General features: G+C 35.4%; 1 pseudogene; it reads left to right on the plus strand.

The window, feature by feature from the left end:
• Window positions 1-274: 274 nt before the first annotated feature.
• LOC103735112 overlaps window positions 275-16364 on the plus strand; it is a 96393-nt pseudogene continuing 80303 nt past the window's right edge.

The following is a 16364-nucleotide window of genomic DNA, read 5'->3' on the forward strand; positions in this document are numbered from 1 at the left end:
CAATTCTGCCAAATCATTACTAGCTTATATTATTCACGGAAAATGGAAAGTGTAAAAATGACCCTTTGTGATGAACATTTGTTAAATGTTTTCCTTCTAGCTAAAAAGTTCTAACTAGTGTTAATATTCGCTCTTTTCTCTGAGAAAAGACCTGTGAATCACCCGAAGTCTGTGGACGAATTATTTGCAAATAAATGGTTGGTTGACCATTTAAATTCTCAGCTTGATCTAGAAAAAGTCTAGATCAAGTCTGTTCTGGGTGCTGCTACGTCGCATGAGTACTGACGAGTAAGTGGCCTTTCCTGAGAAAATACAGTGCTCTTTGGTGACTAAATGTTCTAATCAACACAGATGCTGCAGATTGATACATAAAATCAGTATCTAAAAATGTATTTTAATTGACAAGGAATGAATCATTTCTCTTCCAAACTAAGGAAGATTTATAATCATGGCTTAGGATCTGTAGCAATGACAGAAAATAAATCTATTACTTTACTTTTGTACACATGCAGTCAGAACTCAGATGCACACCCCCATCACACACAAGAGACGATTATTTAAAAGTTTACTCAGAAACCTGTTAATTTCAGTGCTTTTTCCTGACTTAACTAAAACACAGATTTTTGTAGAGTCATATTACTTGTTAAAGCTGCTTTTATTTTTACTATGGTCTAAACTCACCTTCTTGCAGAATGGATCGATCATTTTTCAGCTTACAAAATTGCTCCAAAATGGACCTGATTCCTTCAGCCTTTCTACTTAAAATGTCAGTAAAGCTTGCATGACCAGGGCAGAATGTACTTTCTTTTGTCACATATTGCTTGCATGCCTTATTTTGTGATTCTTAACAGAGAAAAATAGTCAGTGGCTGACCTGAGTACCTTTGTAATAAAAACTGAATTTGGGATTCAAGTGATTTTACCACTCTTATAAATGTCCTCCAGATATTAAATCAGAAAATCTCCTGGAATTTCAATAATGGTGTAGCCATAAATTACTTCTACAGTCTTGAACCAATGGCAGAGAGTAAAATGTAAATTATACAGTACATAAAATAAGTGGTACATTCAAATTTCATGACTGGGATGCCATTATGTTCTGAATATGCTTCATTGCGGTAACATTTTCATTAATGGCTAACATAAAACTTCATTCCATTTTTGTGATAATTTTTCTAATGAATTTCCTTCTTCATTTCAACAAATAGAGTTGGCTTTCCATAAAACTGTGTTAACTCTGAGTGATACAAATAAGGCATTTATAAACTATATGCTCAACATAAATATTCATGTAGAAATGTATATATAGTCCAAATAAAAATATCTGTGTCTTTTTGTTTAAATCATAATTTGAGTACTTTGAATTTTACTATAGTCTCATACCAGACCTTTAATAAAACGTCATTTTACTCCTTAGTAAAACAGAAAAATTAATGGAAAACATTTTTACTTTAATATATCTTTCTGCTCAGGCTTGGACCTTACATTAGTACAAAATTTCTTGCTTTTACACAATTTTCTGAGTTACATTTTTTCATCTGCAAAATGAAGTATTCAACAAAACTTTGTGAGGTTATTAAGTTGATTTAGTTATGACAATCATGTGTTTGTAATCAGTAGTACATGTCTTATTAGTTTGTAAGGTTCATAACACCAATGTTGGAAATGAGATGTCCACCAAAGGTTTAGTTGCTAAAAATCTATATTCCTCAATTGTTGGTGTTGTTTTCAAAGATTCTGGAAACTTCACAAGGTAGGAACTATCTGGTGAAGTTAGGTCATTGGGAGAAGGTACTGAGGCTAATTTCCCAAGAATAAAATGAAAATGTGTCACATGGACAGTCAGCTAGAGATAAAGAAATACAAAGGGGCATGTGGGCAGGTGATACCACACCAGTGCCACATGAACTATGCAGTTCTGAGTCCAAAAAAAACTCTAATTTTGTACATATGTGAAAAGAGAACCATTGCAGGTAAAGTTTGTGAAAAGTTCCAAAAACTGACTAAAAATGGGGAAAATAACAAAATTTTCTTTTAAAAGTACAGTATGAGTTCACTAAAGAGTGTTTGTGATAAATAAACTAGCTCAAATACACATACATTATGTATGAAATATTTATCTTCAGGTTAAAGCAGTTAAATTCTAACTACTGTATTTTAATAGCAAAAAAAAGTTAGCAAAACTGAAATACATTTTTCCTAAATTTTCATACTACTCAAGCAGATTTATAGTGAATATTAAGAACCATTTTGTCCATTTCAGAGAACGGAGTTATAATATGGAAGATGGAAATGTTGGAATAAATCATGACATTAATTATTTGGATATAGCTATTAATAAACACTAAAGTGTAACCGTGCACCTTCTTGACCATAGCTACATCATGTTAAAGTTTAGACTGACTCTAATCTCTGAAATTATCAGGCAGTTGGCCCAGGATTACGGGAACACTTGTCAGCTAGACACTGTTGTCTTGTGAACAGTTCAGAGTGTGCTGTAGAGCACCAACTAACTGCAGACTTATGGTTTCTGTAGGTTACGTATGGCTGTTTCTGCAAAATAGCAATTGTTGCTTAATAGAATAGAAATTTTTAAGGGGGCTTTGTACCTGTAAGCTTGGGAACTTAAAATTTTCACCCCTGGTTATGGTTTCTCTGTATAAAAGCTCACTCCCTCCCCTCCAACACCTCCCATATCTCCCCATCACTTTTTTCTGACTTCATATCCTTCCTTCCTTCCTTCTTTCTTTCTTTTTCTTTCTTTCTCTCTCTCTCCTTCCTTCCTTCCTTTCTTTCCTTCTTTCTTTCTTTCTTTCTCTCTCTCTTTCTGTCTTTCTTTCTTACTTTTATAAATGGGGCTTTTTGCTACTCTAACATTCCCCCCTCTGAAGAGGTAACCCTAAAATCCTTTTAGAGATTAGATAAGAACTTCCAAATACTTTTGGCAATTTAGGCCTTTGGAACATAGTATGCTGTTAAGTGGCCCAAGGACATTTTGACTTTAAGTCAAGAGACAGGCTACTTTCCTTTGGGGTCTTTTTTACCCTATATACCTAGCCAGTTCCTACCTCCTATTCTTATCACACCATCCTCTGAAGAGATTCCACATGCTGAACAAGGATGCAGGGTGAGGCAATTGGGGTACCCCTTCAGTGGGTCTATCTAAAAGACTCCCAAATTGCATAACTCTTATCTGTAGGAGAAAAGAAAGATCTTGACTGGTGAATAGGGATGTGAAGCAAAAGTAAAGGTAAGGGTAGTTAGCATTACAAGTTCTAGACAGAGAACAATAAAAAAGTCAGAACAGGGCAAATTTCAAATGTTCATATCAGAGTCCACTGGGATTTCTTGACCAGAGCTTCCAAAAACATCCTTCTATTGTGTTCCTCTTCATTTTTCTTTTGCCTGCCAAGGCTGGACTCTAGAGTGACTCAGGATTTGTTTTCAGGCACTTTAATAGCTGTTGGAATGATTAGAATCAGTCTCAGTTCCCTCTCAAAGGCTTCTAGATAGAGGTAGAAAACAAACTTAGCCATCATTTTAGAACAATAGCAGGTTATGTCCCTTAACTACAGGTGGGCACTACAGTATTGCAGACCAAGATTTGAAGTTTTACATCTGAGCAGCACTTTCTGCTTAGAAATAAAAACACCAATGAGAAATAATTGTCTAAATAACATTTTATATGTACTTAAGCATAATGTCTGGGAAGTGTAATCCCTTGATCTCAATGAAATGTACTGATCACTTCAACTTTTAGTTATATTTTCCTTTTGGGTGTTTAAGACCATATAGTTGGCCCAAATAAATCAATTTATTTTTATTCCTCAGGTCATTGGAGGATCTGTTCTTCAGCGGTCACATGGGCTTGGGAGGAGCACCTGGATCCTTTCTTTTGCCAGTTCTATCTATGTGAAGATAAGTCAAAGGTCCTGCTCAACCTTGGCTGGCTTCACTTGGAAGCATGGAGGAAATGTTTCCTCTAAGTTGACCCTCTTCTTTGTAGACTGGACACTGGTGCATGTACATCTAATGGTGTCTCCACTGCCTCCCTGAACAGGAGGACACATGTCCTCAGTTACAGGACATTTTGAGAGATGCTCCATAGTTCCCTGGAACTTCGTTGACCTTGGAGGACAAGGAGAAAAAACTGTCCTTTAAGTCCCTCTGGGCCAGATTATTATAGGCCTCAAAGTATGGCTGTTAAACATCCAAGAAGGTTAGTGCCACCAGTCAGTACTTTTAATTACCATGTGCTATGTAGATAAAGCTTGGGCAAAAACTAAACATTCTCAGATAAGCCTTGATTAGACATATATTTTGTTTCTTAAACTAGTTGACTAAACTATGACCTTAGAAAATTTGATTATTTGTATATTATTTTTCTCATGTATAAAATTCTCAACAAAGCTTTTTTAAATTAAACAACAACAACAACAACAAAAAATGCTTACCATAGAGATGGCTCAGGGCTATACATTTGGGTTCTGACACCCTTGCATAGTAGCTTTGGCCAGCAATGACTTTCATTTGGCAAAACTTTGCTGAGTGGTCTTCTCTTGTGAAGGATCCCACAACAACAGTACAGGATATCCTATAAAATAACAAACATGAGGGGTTTTAATGATCGCCTACCACTCAAGCATGAGAACCTGTTGTGTTGGATAGCTTTAGTTGTCAACTTGACACAAAGGGGTAGAGGGAGCCACAATTAGGGAATTTTCTCCATTGGACTGGCCTATGGCCATGTCTGTAGGGCATCATCTTGATTGTTGTGTTCTATGGGAGGGCTCAGCCCACTATGGGCCTATGTTGCCTAAGACAGTAGGTTGAACAGGGGCCGGGAACAAGCCAGTAAGCAGTGTTCCTCCATGGCCTGTACTTCAGCTCCTACCTCCAGGTTCCTGCCCTGAATTCCTGCCTTGGGCTCCCTCAGTGATGAGCTATGACCTGGGATATGTAAGCTAAATAAACCCTTTCCTCCTCAAGTGTTGGTACTGGTCAGAGTACTGTGTCACAACAATTTAAAAGAAACTAGAACAGAAATTGGTACCAGGATCACAGGGTATTGCTATAATAATCCTGATCTTGGTGTTTAGGGGAGGATTGTGGAAGCATTTGGAATTTTGGACTGGAAAAGCAATTGAGTGCTTAGAGTTTGTTCCTGTGGAGCTTGGAACAGTCATGCTAAAAGACTTGTGGTTAACTGAGGCCTGGCTTGTGAAGCTTCAAAGAGAATTTGAAACTATCAGGGCTATTTGTATGTTATCTTGAATTGAGAATCTGTGGGTTCAGGTCAGTCTTTGCTGAGGAGCCAGCTGTGATTAAGAAGAGACCAGAAACACTGAAGCAAAACCTTTGTTTCATGAGACAATTCATGCTGGTTAACTAGGGCTGAAAAAGCAGCTGTAAGAAACAAGAGACAGGCATCACTGTGGCAAAACCTTCTAGGAAGTATTTCCTCAGGGTCAGAAGAAGAAGCTATGGTCCAGAGAGCTCCTGAGTCTCTATCTCAAGTTGGAATTAGGCCTTAGTAACATGTAAGAGTTCCTGCTTGGTTCTGGTGTTAAAAGCATGAAGGAGATTCAGAGAGCAGCTGATACTTGGCACCCTGAGAGGCCAAGAAAGGCTATTATTGGTGAAAATACAGCCTCGGTTGCAGTGAAGACCCCAGGATTGAAAGGGTTGTGGAGAGAATCTAAGGGTTTGTACCCTAAGAGGCCAGAAGAGGACATTGGTGAATGTTCAGCCTTATTTTCAGTGGAGTCCTAAGCTTTTTGGAGATGACAGGACCATGGGATGACCATCAAGAGCAGCAGCAGGTGTGGAATGGAGACGCTTTAGGTCTGTGAGATGAACTGCTGTGCTGTGGATGGCAGAGTCAGAAGTGGAGTTTTCAACAACCTCTGGAACCCAGAAGATCATGAGTGAAGCACAGATGTCCACCCTTGAGCTATTTTGATTGACTTAAGTTTTGCTAAAGTGTGCCCAATTCTTTCCTTTTTGAAATAAGATGGTACTTGTTTTAGATTTTATAGGAGTCTACAATTAAGTGACTTTTAAGAGACTGTGGACTTTAAAGTGTTGTACTGTTAACTGTTTAAGGACTTTTAAAGTTGTCCTGTCTTATGCTGAGAAGTTGTTTACATTATATCTTGGGGACAAGAAATGGATATGTTGTGGTTTAACAGTGATGCACCTGTGTATCAAAATGACAAGGAGTCAATTTTGCTATATACCTTTAGTTGTCAACCTGACACACCTGGGTAGAGGGAGCCTTAACTGGAGAATTTCCTCCATTGGGCTGGCCTGTGATCATGTCTGCGAGGTATTTTCTTGATTGTTCAGTGACTTGAAGATCCAGCCCACTATGGGTGGTGTCATCCCTGGGCAGGATTTTTTGTATTGTATAAGAAATCAGGCTGAGCATCGGCACCCAGAGAAAGCCAGATTCATTCCTCCATGGCCTGTGCTCCAGCTCCTGCCGCCAGGTTCCTTCCCTGAGTTCTTATCTTGGGCTCCCTGATGAACTGTGACCCAGGAGATGTAAGCCAAATAAACATTTTCCTCTCCAAGTTGGTACTGGTAAGAGCGTTTGGTCACAGCAATTGAAAGCAAACTAGAACATCTGTATTTAGATTTCTAGCTCCCATGTAAAAAATTTAAAAACAGTGTCACATGAAGGTAAGTCCAGTGCTAGAAAGATAAAGACAGAAGGATCCTGGGGCTGGTTCTCTAGCAAAGGTAGCCAAATCACTGAGCTCTAGGCTCAGTAAGTGGCTCTTTCTCAAAATGTAAGTTGGGGAAAAATACTAAGATTTAGAGTGATTGACAAGTTCATCTGATGTCAAGTCGTGGATTGTATATGCAAATACATTCATGTGTACACATGCCCACACCCACATGAAAAAGAAAAATATGCATAAAATTACTAGCCTAAACAGAAAAATAGGAATATACAAATCATCAAGGAAGATTAAGAAAATGATTTAGACTAAGGAAAACTGAAGATTTATTAAAAACAAATATCATGCTTGAGCTTGGACTTCACTTTTCTACATAGAATATTACTTTGGAAATTTATCAAATCTGAATGTATACTTTCATTTAAATAATAATATCAAATTCAAATTTCTTGATTGGTAGAATTGTAAGTGGTTGTGAAATAAGTAGAATTTCCATGTTTTTAGGAAATATACATTAAAACAGGAATTGAAGCCATATCTATTACTTAAGGTACAGCAACTCAGAATAATCTACAGATTTATACACTATATAAATCAAGGTAGAAATGTGTTAAAAGTCAGGAATACTGCCTGAAAAATATGGAATTTTGAAAATACTTTCAAATTTTCTGTTAGTATGAGTTTATATCGATGTAATCACGTGTCAATTTCACTGGAATTAGAGATGCTCAAGTAGCTAATAAACCATTATTTCACACATTCAAAATTGTTTAGCTAAATTACCAACACTTGAATCTGTAGATTATTGCAAATAGAAGATTTTCCTGACCAAAAGTAGACAGGCAACATTGCCTCTGAAATCCTTAGAACAAAAAGGGAGATGAAAAGCATTCACTGTCTACTTTAGATGGGAGTCTTTTCTTGTCCTTGTATATGAGAACTGCAGTTTATAAAGTAGAAGGACTTGGTTATTAAACCAGTGGTCTCCTGGTCTTCAGACTTTCAGATGGACTGAATTAAGACACCAAATTTACTAGCATCTTCAGCTTGAAGATCAAAGGAATTCTTGAAGATCAAAGGAATTCTTGATCTCCATATTTACACGTGTCAATTGCCATAATAAATTTCCTTATACTATATTATGGTAAATATACTTACATATATATGTGTATATACATATATATGTATATATATATATATGTGTGTGTGTGAATATATGCATATGTGTATGTGGTGTACCCCACTCTTTCTGCTTCTATGAGGAAACTCAGTTGTTCTCACTGATTAACCTCCTATGCACACTTTCAAGATTGTGCCATCGATGTGTTTCAGATTTCTTCTGAAACCATGGTAATCTCAAATAATCCTTGTAGATGTACCATTCTGTAATTCAATAAAGCTTTCAAACAATATACATCTCATTCCTAGCAACTCAAATTGTTACTGATTATCAATCCTTTGTTCTAAAATTATATTTATATTGAACTGACTTTACTCTAACAAGTTTTTGAGTTTCAGATCTCCCTTTTCACAATAATAGGATACATGCAGCACTTGAATACTGGAAAGTAAAATTTTTTTTTTGTTTTGTTTTGTTTTTTTCTTCTACTTTCTTAGGTGTTTGATGTTGCCCTGAGATACATGGCTTTCATGATAGCTTGTGTGATTTTATTTAGTCAATGCTCATGGTATTGGAATATCTCATGTAAAGATTGTCATTATCAAGCTATTAAACAATGCAGATGATTTGATGCCGATTTTTCAGAAAAGAATTTTACTTGTTTGCTATGAGTCTATTTTTACTCTTGCTGTGTCTTAGAGCCCTTGAGTGTATTTGCTGTGTGCAGTGATGCTTTCTTAAACTCTGTTTGGGTGTTTTCAGACTTGCTTCATGAATTCATGGTTTGAGAATGCTTAGAAGAAAAAAACTCATTATTTTCTCAATATTTCTGCTCAAGCTGGGCTGAGTTTATGTGAAATTATAATTGTTGACATTAATTAGTAATTTTTAAAGAAAAAAGTATCTAGACAGCTTCAACCCCTTGAGGGGGAAATTAGATAAATGAACACATCAACCATGAAGTAATTGGTACACTTGTTGTATAGTACTGAATTTGCAAGTACAGAATTAATTAAAATAATAGACAGCAAATGAATCCATGCTATTGCCTAATGTTTCCTTTTGGTCATATGCCTTTCTTTTTTATTTGTTTGCTTTAAATTACAGACATTTAGAGTTTTAAATTGGCATTTTTTGGAGTCATATTAAAAGTATTCTTATTGAGACTTTGGAGAATAAAACATTCATATTTCAAGTAGCCTTTGTTCTTTATCTCTACATACATCTATATCATTTTTCGAAAGAGTCAGATGAAGATAAAGAATCTGCTATAATGAGGTGTTTTTTGTATCATGAAACTAAATATAAGAATTCAGGATAAGGTTTGAGAGAGGAAAAACAGCTTAAAATGATGTCTTTATTAGGTATAGTAAATATACATTATTCTCTGTGAACCACCCACCCCTCTCATATTCTGTCTTGATTGATTTCAGAGCCCAGAGTAAAATTATTTTACATGACATATTTATCTTCAAGATCAACATTTTGCAAAGTCCTTTAGGAGCAATTGCTTAAGAGTATCCTAGATGATATCCAAAGGTCTTAGACTAGAAAAGGATATCTCAGAAACTTTACTGATGCTAGTGAAAGGAATTGGAGCTGGACAGTGAATGAAACCTATCAAGATTAACCAATACAATAAAACTGGAAAAGATTCAAAGAAAGTGAGAATCCTACTGCTATGTTTACCCACTTCCTTCTTTTATTATTATTTCTGCATCAGTTTCAGTTTTCCTGGAACATATACCTTTTCTAATATTAAACAGTTTTTCCTAATTTAGGATCTTGATTAATTTATACATGTAAATAGAAATATGTCTAAAGCGCATGCCTCAAAATCCTCAACATTTTACATTAGGAGGATTTTATACAAAAAAAATCTCATTTTTTATATCAATTTATCTGGTCTGAAAACCTAAAAATTGGCCCCTTTATAATTTTGTATAATACATAGGGTTGTGAAACAATATCAAAGCTCTCTCTCTCTCTCTCTCTCTCTCTCTCTCTCTCTCTCCCTCCATCTCTCCCTCCCTTTCTCAGGTTTAGGAAGTGAATAACTTGGGCTATGAGTGATATATAGTTTTAGCTTGCATGGTGATGAGGGCTAGGTATGCTTGACTGAGACCTCACCCGAGATCTCTTTTCAGACAGTATTATAGTGCAGGCAGAATTCCTTTGTTTCAAAGCTTTCTACTGATATGTGAGGTTATTATCATGGTTAATCCCCTTAAATTAATTGATCTGAAATGTTAATTGCACTTACAAAATATACCTTCATATTTATGTGGAGAATAATGTTTGACAGACCGGGAAGCACAGCCCAGACAAGTCACCCTGTAAAATGAATTACTACAATAGTAAGCAGAAAGAATCCTTAAAAAACCCATGCCAAATTGTTTTTATGAATTCTTGAGGATTATTGACAACATTCTAACACAGGTGTCTTTGAGGCCTTTATTGACCTGTTCCCAGCACATGCCTATAATGACATAAACAGACATGGTTCTGCTCAATATCAAGTGCCTCCCCGAATCCACAAACTTAAGGCAGTCCAAGGAATTTTCTACATCTCCAACCAACAACTGTAGAAAAAGCCATTTTCTCACAAATTGAAGTCTGATTCCCACTGGGCTCTTTCTTGAATATAATACTTCAATATAATACTTGACAGTAAAATCTACCCTTCTACTTAACTAGTACCGAGCTTTGTTAAACTTTGACAACATTCTCCTTTTTAGAAAGTAAAGAAAAACTGTGAAACAAGAATAGATTATTAATAATAATATAACATAGTAGTACCTGATTTCATGGTAAAACAAGAGAAATTAAATATTAGAATTGGGAAATATAAAAATGAAAGATTACTAACATTACTACAAAAAAAGGAATAAAAATATCTGCATTTTTAGAAAATAGGAAAATGGGAAAAGGCTAATATCCAACTTCTCTAAAATTGCTCTATTCCACCCTGTTATACAGTGAAATAAGCAATATATTTGGGCCCATCAAAGTCCAAAGCCCTTGCTGGTTCTCTAAGGGTGCCTTCCTTCTTCAAAGGCTGTCCCTTGTACATGCCAGCAGGGCTGTGTGTGGTGCCGCATGTGGACAAGCCTGAATCTTCACTTCTCTTTCCTTTCTTGTCTGCATTATTCTATATATTTTGTTGTGTGGTTTGAGGCATGAAACGCTGTGCATGTTCCAACATAGTAAAATTTCAATTTTTCTTAATTCAACCTAAGTAACCTAACTCAATCTGCACATTCAACACAGAAAACTATGCTTCACTGACAACTTTTCCCAAATCATAACTGAGTAACATCTGCCCCTACCTGGCATTAATACTTTGGACATAAATTTAGACAATATACTATGTAGCACTCTAAAGGTACATTTAAAAAATAATTGCAAACTTTTATATTTCTTATAATCACGCACATTCATCTACATTAATTTATATGTAGAATATATTATACATAATGTGCTACAAAGCAAAATATAACTGCTTAAACTAGAAAATACTAAATAATCTTTAATTGAAGAAATTTTCAATTCTACATGTCAATTGGAATGGAATTGGCAGAGGGAAATAAAATACAATCAGCTTTTTAAATCAAAAGATCACTTTAAAAATACGTGAACTGTACTGAGTACATTTTGTCACAACCACAGAGCTCTTTAAGTCAATCTGTATTCTGAAAAGATCCTTCATTATCAGAATTAATCCCCACCCATTCCACCTCTGTAAACCTTTATTATCAGAAAAATCCATTTTACTTGGGTTATTTAAAAGTGTTCGTATTCAAATAAAAGAAAAATCTACAGCATTTCACTGTGATACTGCTTGATGGCGACAGTTTAATTCAATTCTGAGACATTTCTGCTTTGGTTCAGTTAAATTTGGTTTTTAAAAAAAGAATTCTGTTGTTTTTAATGAAAAGATTTGAGGACTATATCAGGCATAAGTTTTGTACTTGTTAAATAATCAAAAGAGAATTGCAAACCAAATCCCTGTCTATGTTAATGTGTTTTTGTATAATTAAGCATATATGTGTGTATGTATAAAATAGCATAGTTTTACAAAAGTTTCTTCTCATTTCTGTAATTATCACTTTAAAGATTTTTAATCAGTTATTGTCAGGATAACTGAGTTTCTTAAACCAAAGAGAAGGGAGGACAATGTAGTCTAATTGCTGTTAAGTGCTTCATTCAAGAACTGCCATTTCAAAGTGTGTTTAAGCAAAGGCTGAGAGGGAGAAGCCAGTACTTTACTTTCCAAGCTGAGTACTGGTGATGGATGAAGAGCCTTTAAAATTTTTGAGACACACATATTCATCAGTGTAAGAGGAAAATGCTAGATATCAAATCCCTAAACTTTTAATAATAAAAATTTCTGATTTTCAAACACTGGTCTGTAAATAATTCAGATCATAAATAATTTATTGAATCTAGAATAGAGGAAATAATATCCAGAAAACAATTCATCTGAACTCATTACCTTTTCCTTATCTTTACCAATCTGAGCTATTTCATATTTCCTAACTTGACCAAAAAACAGTTTTCTTGATAATAAGACAACAGTGGCAGCATAACCACTACCCCAGGTAGCACCCTAAAGTGGTAATTTCTAAAATCACAGAAGATCTGAGAGCTATAGCAATACTAAAAAAAAACCTAAATAAATGAAATGAAAACTCTGTTGAGATAATCATAAAGAAAAACCTAAACCACTATCTCTAAGCAAGTAAGGTAGCTTTTCAAACTAGTTAGCTTTTGTTTGTTTTATGGATTTGTAAACTTATCAAAACAAAAGATGAAAAAAGATAAATCATTTCAGCGGCATTTAAAAATAAAACAATGTTATATAATCAGTGTTTTTGTTAGAATTTTATATATTACCAAAGGAATCCAGAAAATAGCTTTTGTTTACAGGTCTTTTACGTTGCCTAAGCCTTTGAATATACTGTGATAATTTTCAGAGATTTAATAATTTGGATTGATTTGAAAATAACTGTCAACATCAATTCAGAAGATAAAGGTTTGGTTCAGATAAGTCTTTTGAAAAATAGGTAACGTTTGAGGGCAAGTGAGAGCCTGTGGTCCTGTTTACTGCTATTCTATGTCAGTACTTCCTGGTTTAAATAGGGAAAAGTTACAATCATAGGAAGAACTTGCAGACAGACTCACTTGTTTGAGCTGAATAGATCCCTGAACCAACCAAGTTTCAACACACTGCCCTATGTAGCATCATATTTATTTAGAGTTAAAAAATAGTTCACTCATGTTCCTGAACAAATTTAACCTATTAAATATAGTTACACAGTACAGTGTTCTCCTATCACAAAAATCCATCTAGAAAATTGAGTCATTTTTTCATACTTCTTTAATTGAATTCAAGTGGCTGAGAATGAAAAAGACTCAGATCACAGAAGCCTTCTCAGGGGATCAGTGCAAAGAAAGAGTCTGTTCTAGCTTTGAAACTAATTCTAGATAGCAGTGGAATATAAACTGCTAACTCTAACATTAAACTGGATTTTTATGATTATAGATACCTCTTGCCAACCAGAACTTGCATATTTCAAAAGTTCTACATATACCTGACATCATTTTTTTCATGCATTCATAATTCACCCTGACTTACATGTGTCTCACATTACTTTCTTATGCTTTATATTCAAATAAAAGTGTTTTTATTGGAGAGTTGTCCTTAAGTAATTTTACACTGCTATCAAGTTCATTTCAAAAACATCTATCATCATCTAAGAATGACTTTTATAATATGAAAATAATTTGGACTAAAGATTTTTACCTAAACTTGTAATCAAACCATTGCTGTTTATAACAAAAACAAGCTGGTTGAGTCAAAAGCTCTTTGATTCCTCAGGACCCCTTCTTATCTTCCACCCAAGACAGCATAGTGTATGAACATGTGTGTACATGCTTTACATATCAAGGCACTGAAAACCACATGCTTTCCTCATTGCAAACAGTGAGAGAATCAGTTTGTTTTGTGTATGCGATATTCTAAGTCTAGGGAAGAAAGGGCACGGTTCTCTGCTAAGATACTGGGGACTCCCAACTCCTGCTTCCCCATTTCATGCTTGAGTTTCTGTTTCTGTAAAAGAATGAGCAAAGCCTTGACAGGGAGCACAGTTCTGAGAGAAACTGGAAGGAACAGATTCTCAGTAGATTGGGTGCGCTCTTACTGAATCAGGGTGTCTCTTTTTTAAAGCATCACTATAATTTGAGCTAGAAGTGTCCCACTATGTTGCCTCATGTGAAGAAAAGGCACTCTACTCCAAACCCACAGAAACATGGCTGGAGCATGCAAAGGAAAATGCGAAACATAGGGCATCCCAGTTGTATGTTATAAGTCATATGATATCAAGTACAAGATTTTTCTGGACAGCTTGCACTAGAATGCTCACACATAGATCTGGAGAAGTCGAAAAGGAAAGGGACACTCCCAATCGTACAATAAAGATAAGTGACATAACCAGAAGTTTGGCTTTTGTGAAGCTTGCACAGGTAAGCTTTAATAATTCTTTACTCACGTTTGCTTTTATCTCCTTTGCCAGGCACGAACTGCAAGGAGCTTTCACTCTCACTTTCAGCTTTCGTCTTTGGCCATGGGGATCTCTTTATCTCCTGGACATTGTGCACATGCAGCACAATTAATGGATTTTTTTAAGGGAATTGGAACTGCAGTGACATCAAAGCAAACTTGTGAACTTTCAAATATTACTCAGAAATATTTCCCTGGTATCCTAACAATGGGACATTTAATTTGGAATCTTGGGAAGAGATTCTTAAATAATTAAGTTACCACAAAGAAATACTTAAATTGAAACATTTCACTCCTTGGAACCAAATTAAAGTAGATATACAGCCTTATCAAGAGGAAAATGAGATACTTCAAAAGAAACTATGTCTTATAGAACCTCATGAACTCCTTCCACCTGATTCTTCTGCCTTCCCTTGCCCTCCCTTCACTGTGGAAAAAGAGAACTGAAAAAAATAGCTGAAAAAGAATACCTGGTCAGACAGCTGCAGAGGCTGTCAATGCCTGCTTAATTAGCTTGCATCCCCAATCTTGTGCTTCTCTCTGAGATAGAAATCCTTTCCCTGCTTGAAAGTCCTTTACTGTTTGCAACTTTTGGTTTTGTGTCATCACATTATTTTTTAATTAATTTTCCATTTAAGATAACATGAACAGGTTAAAGAGAACAAGCATTCTGGTAATCATCTTTTGTTCAAGTTCTTTAAGTGTTACTGTTTGATCCCACTTCTCTAAATTATGAGTATTTAGTCCTAGATCATATCATATATACAATACAATACAATACGATATAATACAATGCAATAAGCTTGCTAATGCAGACAGCCAGACTGCTAGCTTTCTTTAAATGAGGAATTTATCCTTACCTAAAAATTACAAATTAAAAAAAAAATGTTCAAAGTGAGCCTCTAAGGGTATTTTAACAATTTAACTCACAAGGGAGCCAAATCCTCCTTAACTTTCAGTCATTAGGTTTTAGACTTCCCTAATACACGTAAGGTCAGTATTTACTCTGGAAATTTTATGGCTGCTGAGTCTTGCACAAACAAGATCAGATCAGTCAGACAAAAATTAAAGTTTTAATTTTTAAAATTAAATTAAATTTAAAAATTAAAGGTCGGGGGCTGGAGAGATGGCTCAGCAGTTAAGAACACTGGTTGTTCTTGCAGAATAGCCGGGTTTGAATCCCAGCACCCACATGAAGCTAACAACTGTCCATAACTCCAGTCCCAGAGGATCTGACAGCCTTTTCTGACCTCTGCGGGCATTGCACGACACGGGTGCACTTACCTACATGCAAGCAATACACACATACACATAAAATAAAAATAATAAATAAAATTTTAAAAATAAATTAAAGGTTATAGTGTGCTAAATAGTAACAGTATTAAGAACAAAAATCTAAACAGTCTTTGCGTTCTTTTTTTTATTTTATTAGCTTTTTAATTGAATTCTTGCACATTTCATTCCTTTTGACAATATTTAGACAACCTCCCTGTTTGTGCCACTCTTATTAAGCCCACACTGGATTTCATTTACTCTGTCCTATATATTAAGGCCTATCAAGTCAAGTATGTGTTCCAAGTCCTTCAGTGTGCATCCATCTACTGGAGCCTGGTTAACCTATCTAGTGTTACACCCTTAAAGAAAACTGACTCAGTCTCCCAGTCATTATTGGTTGCTTATAGCTCCTCAGCTAAGTTTGGGGCTTCTTTCCCACTTCTCTACTTCTATGCTGGGATCTTATCTAACTTGAGCTTCCATGAGACTTGTGCATGTTGTCACTATTGCTGTAAGTTCATATGAGTAACTTCCCAACTGTCTGAAAACTCTATTCCTTTAAAAAAAATTATTGTGTTTTTGTGCATCCCATACAATAGCTCTTAATCAATTTTAGAACCCCTCCCCCATCCATGCCCCAAATGCCTGCACCCTTCACCACACCTCATGCATTCTGTCATATATGTCAAGTCCTGTCTGGTCAAACATTTGTACACTGATGT

This window comes from Nannospalax galili, unplaced genomic scaffold (assembly GCF_000622305.1).
Source record: "Nannospalax galili isolate Female #2095 unplaced genomic scaffold, S.galili_v1.0 scaffold937, whole genome shotgun sequence".
NCBI lineage: Eukaryota > Metazoa > Chordata > Mammalia > Rodentia > Spalacidae > Nannospalax > Nannospalax galili.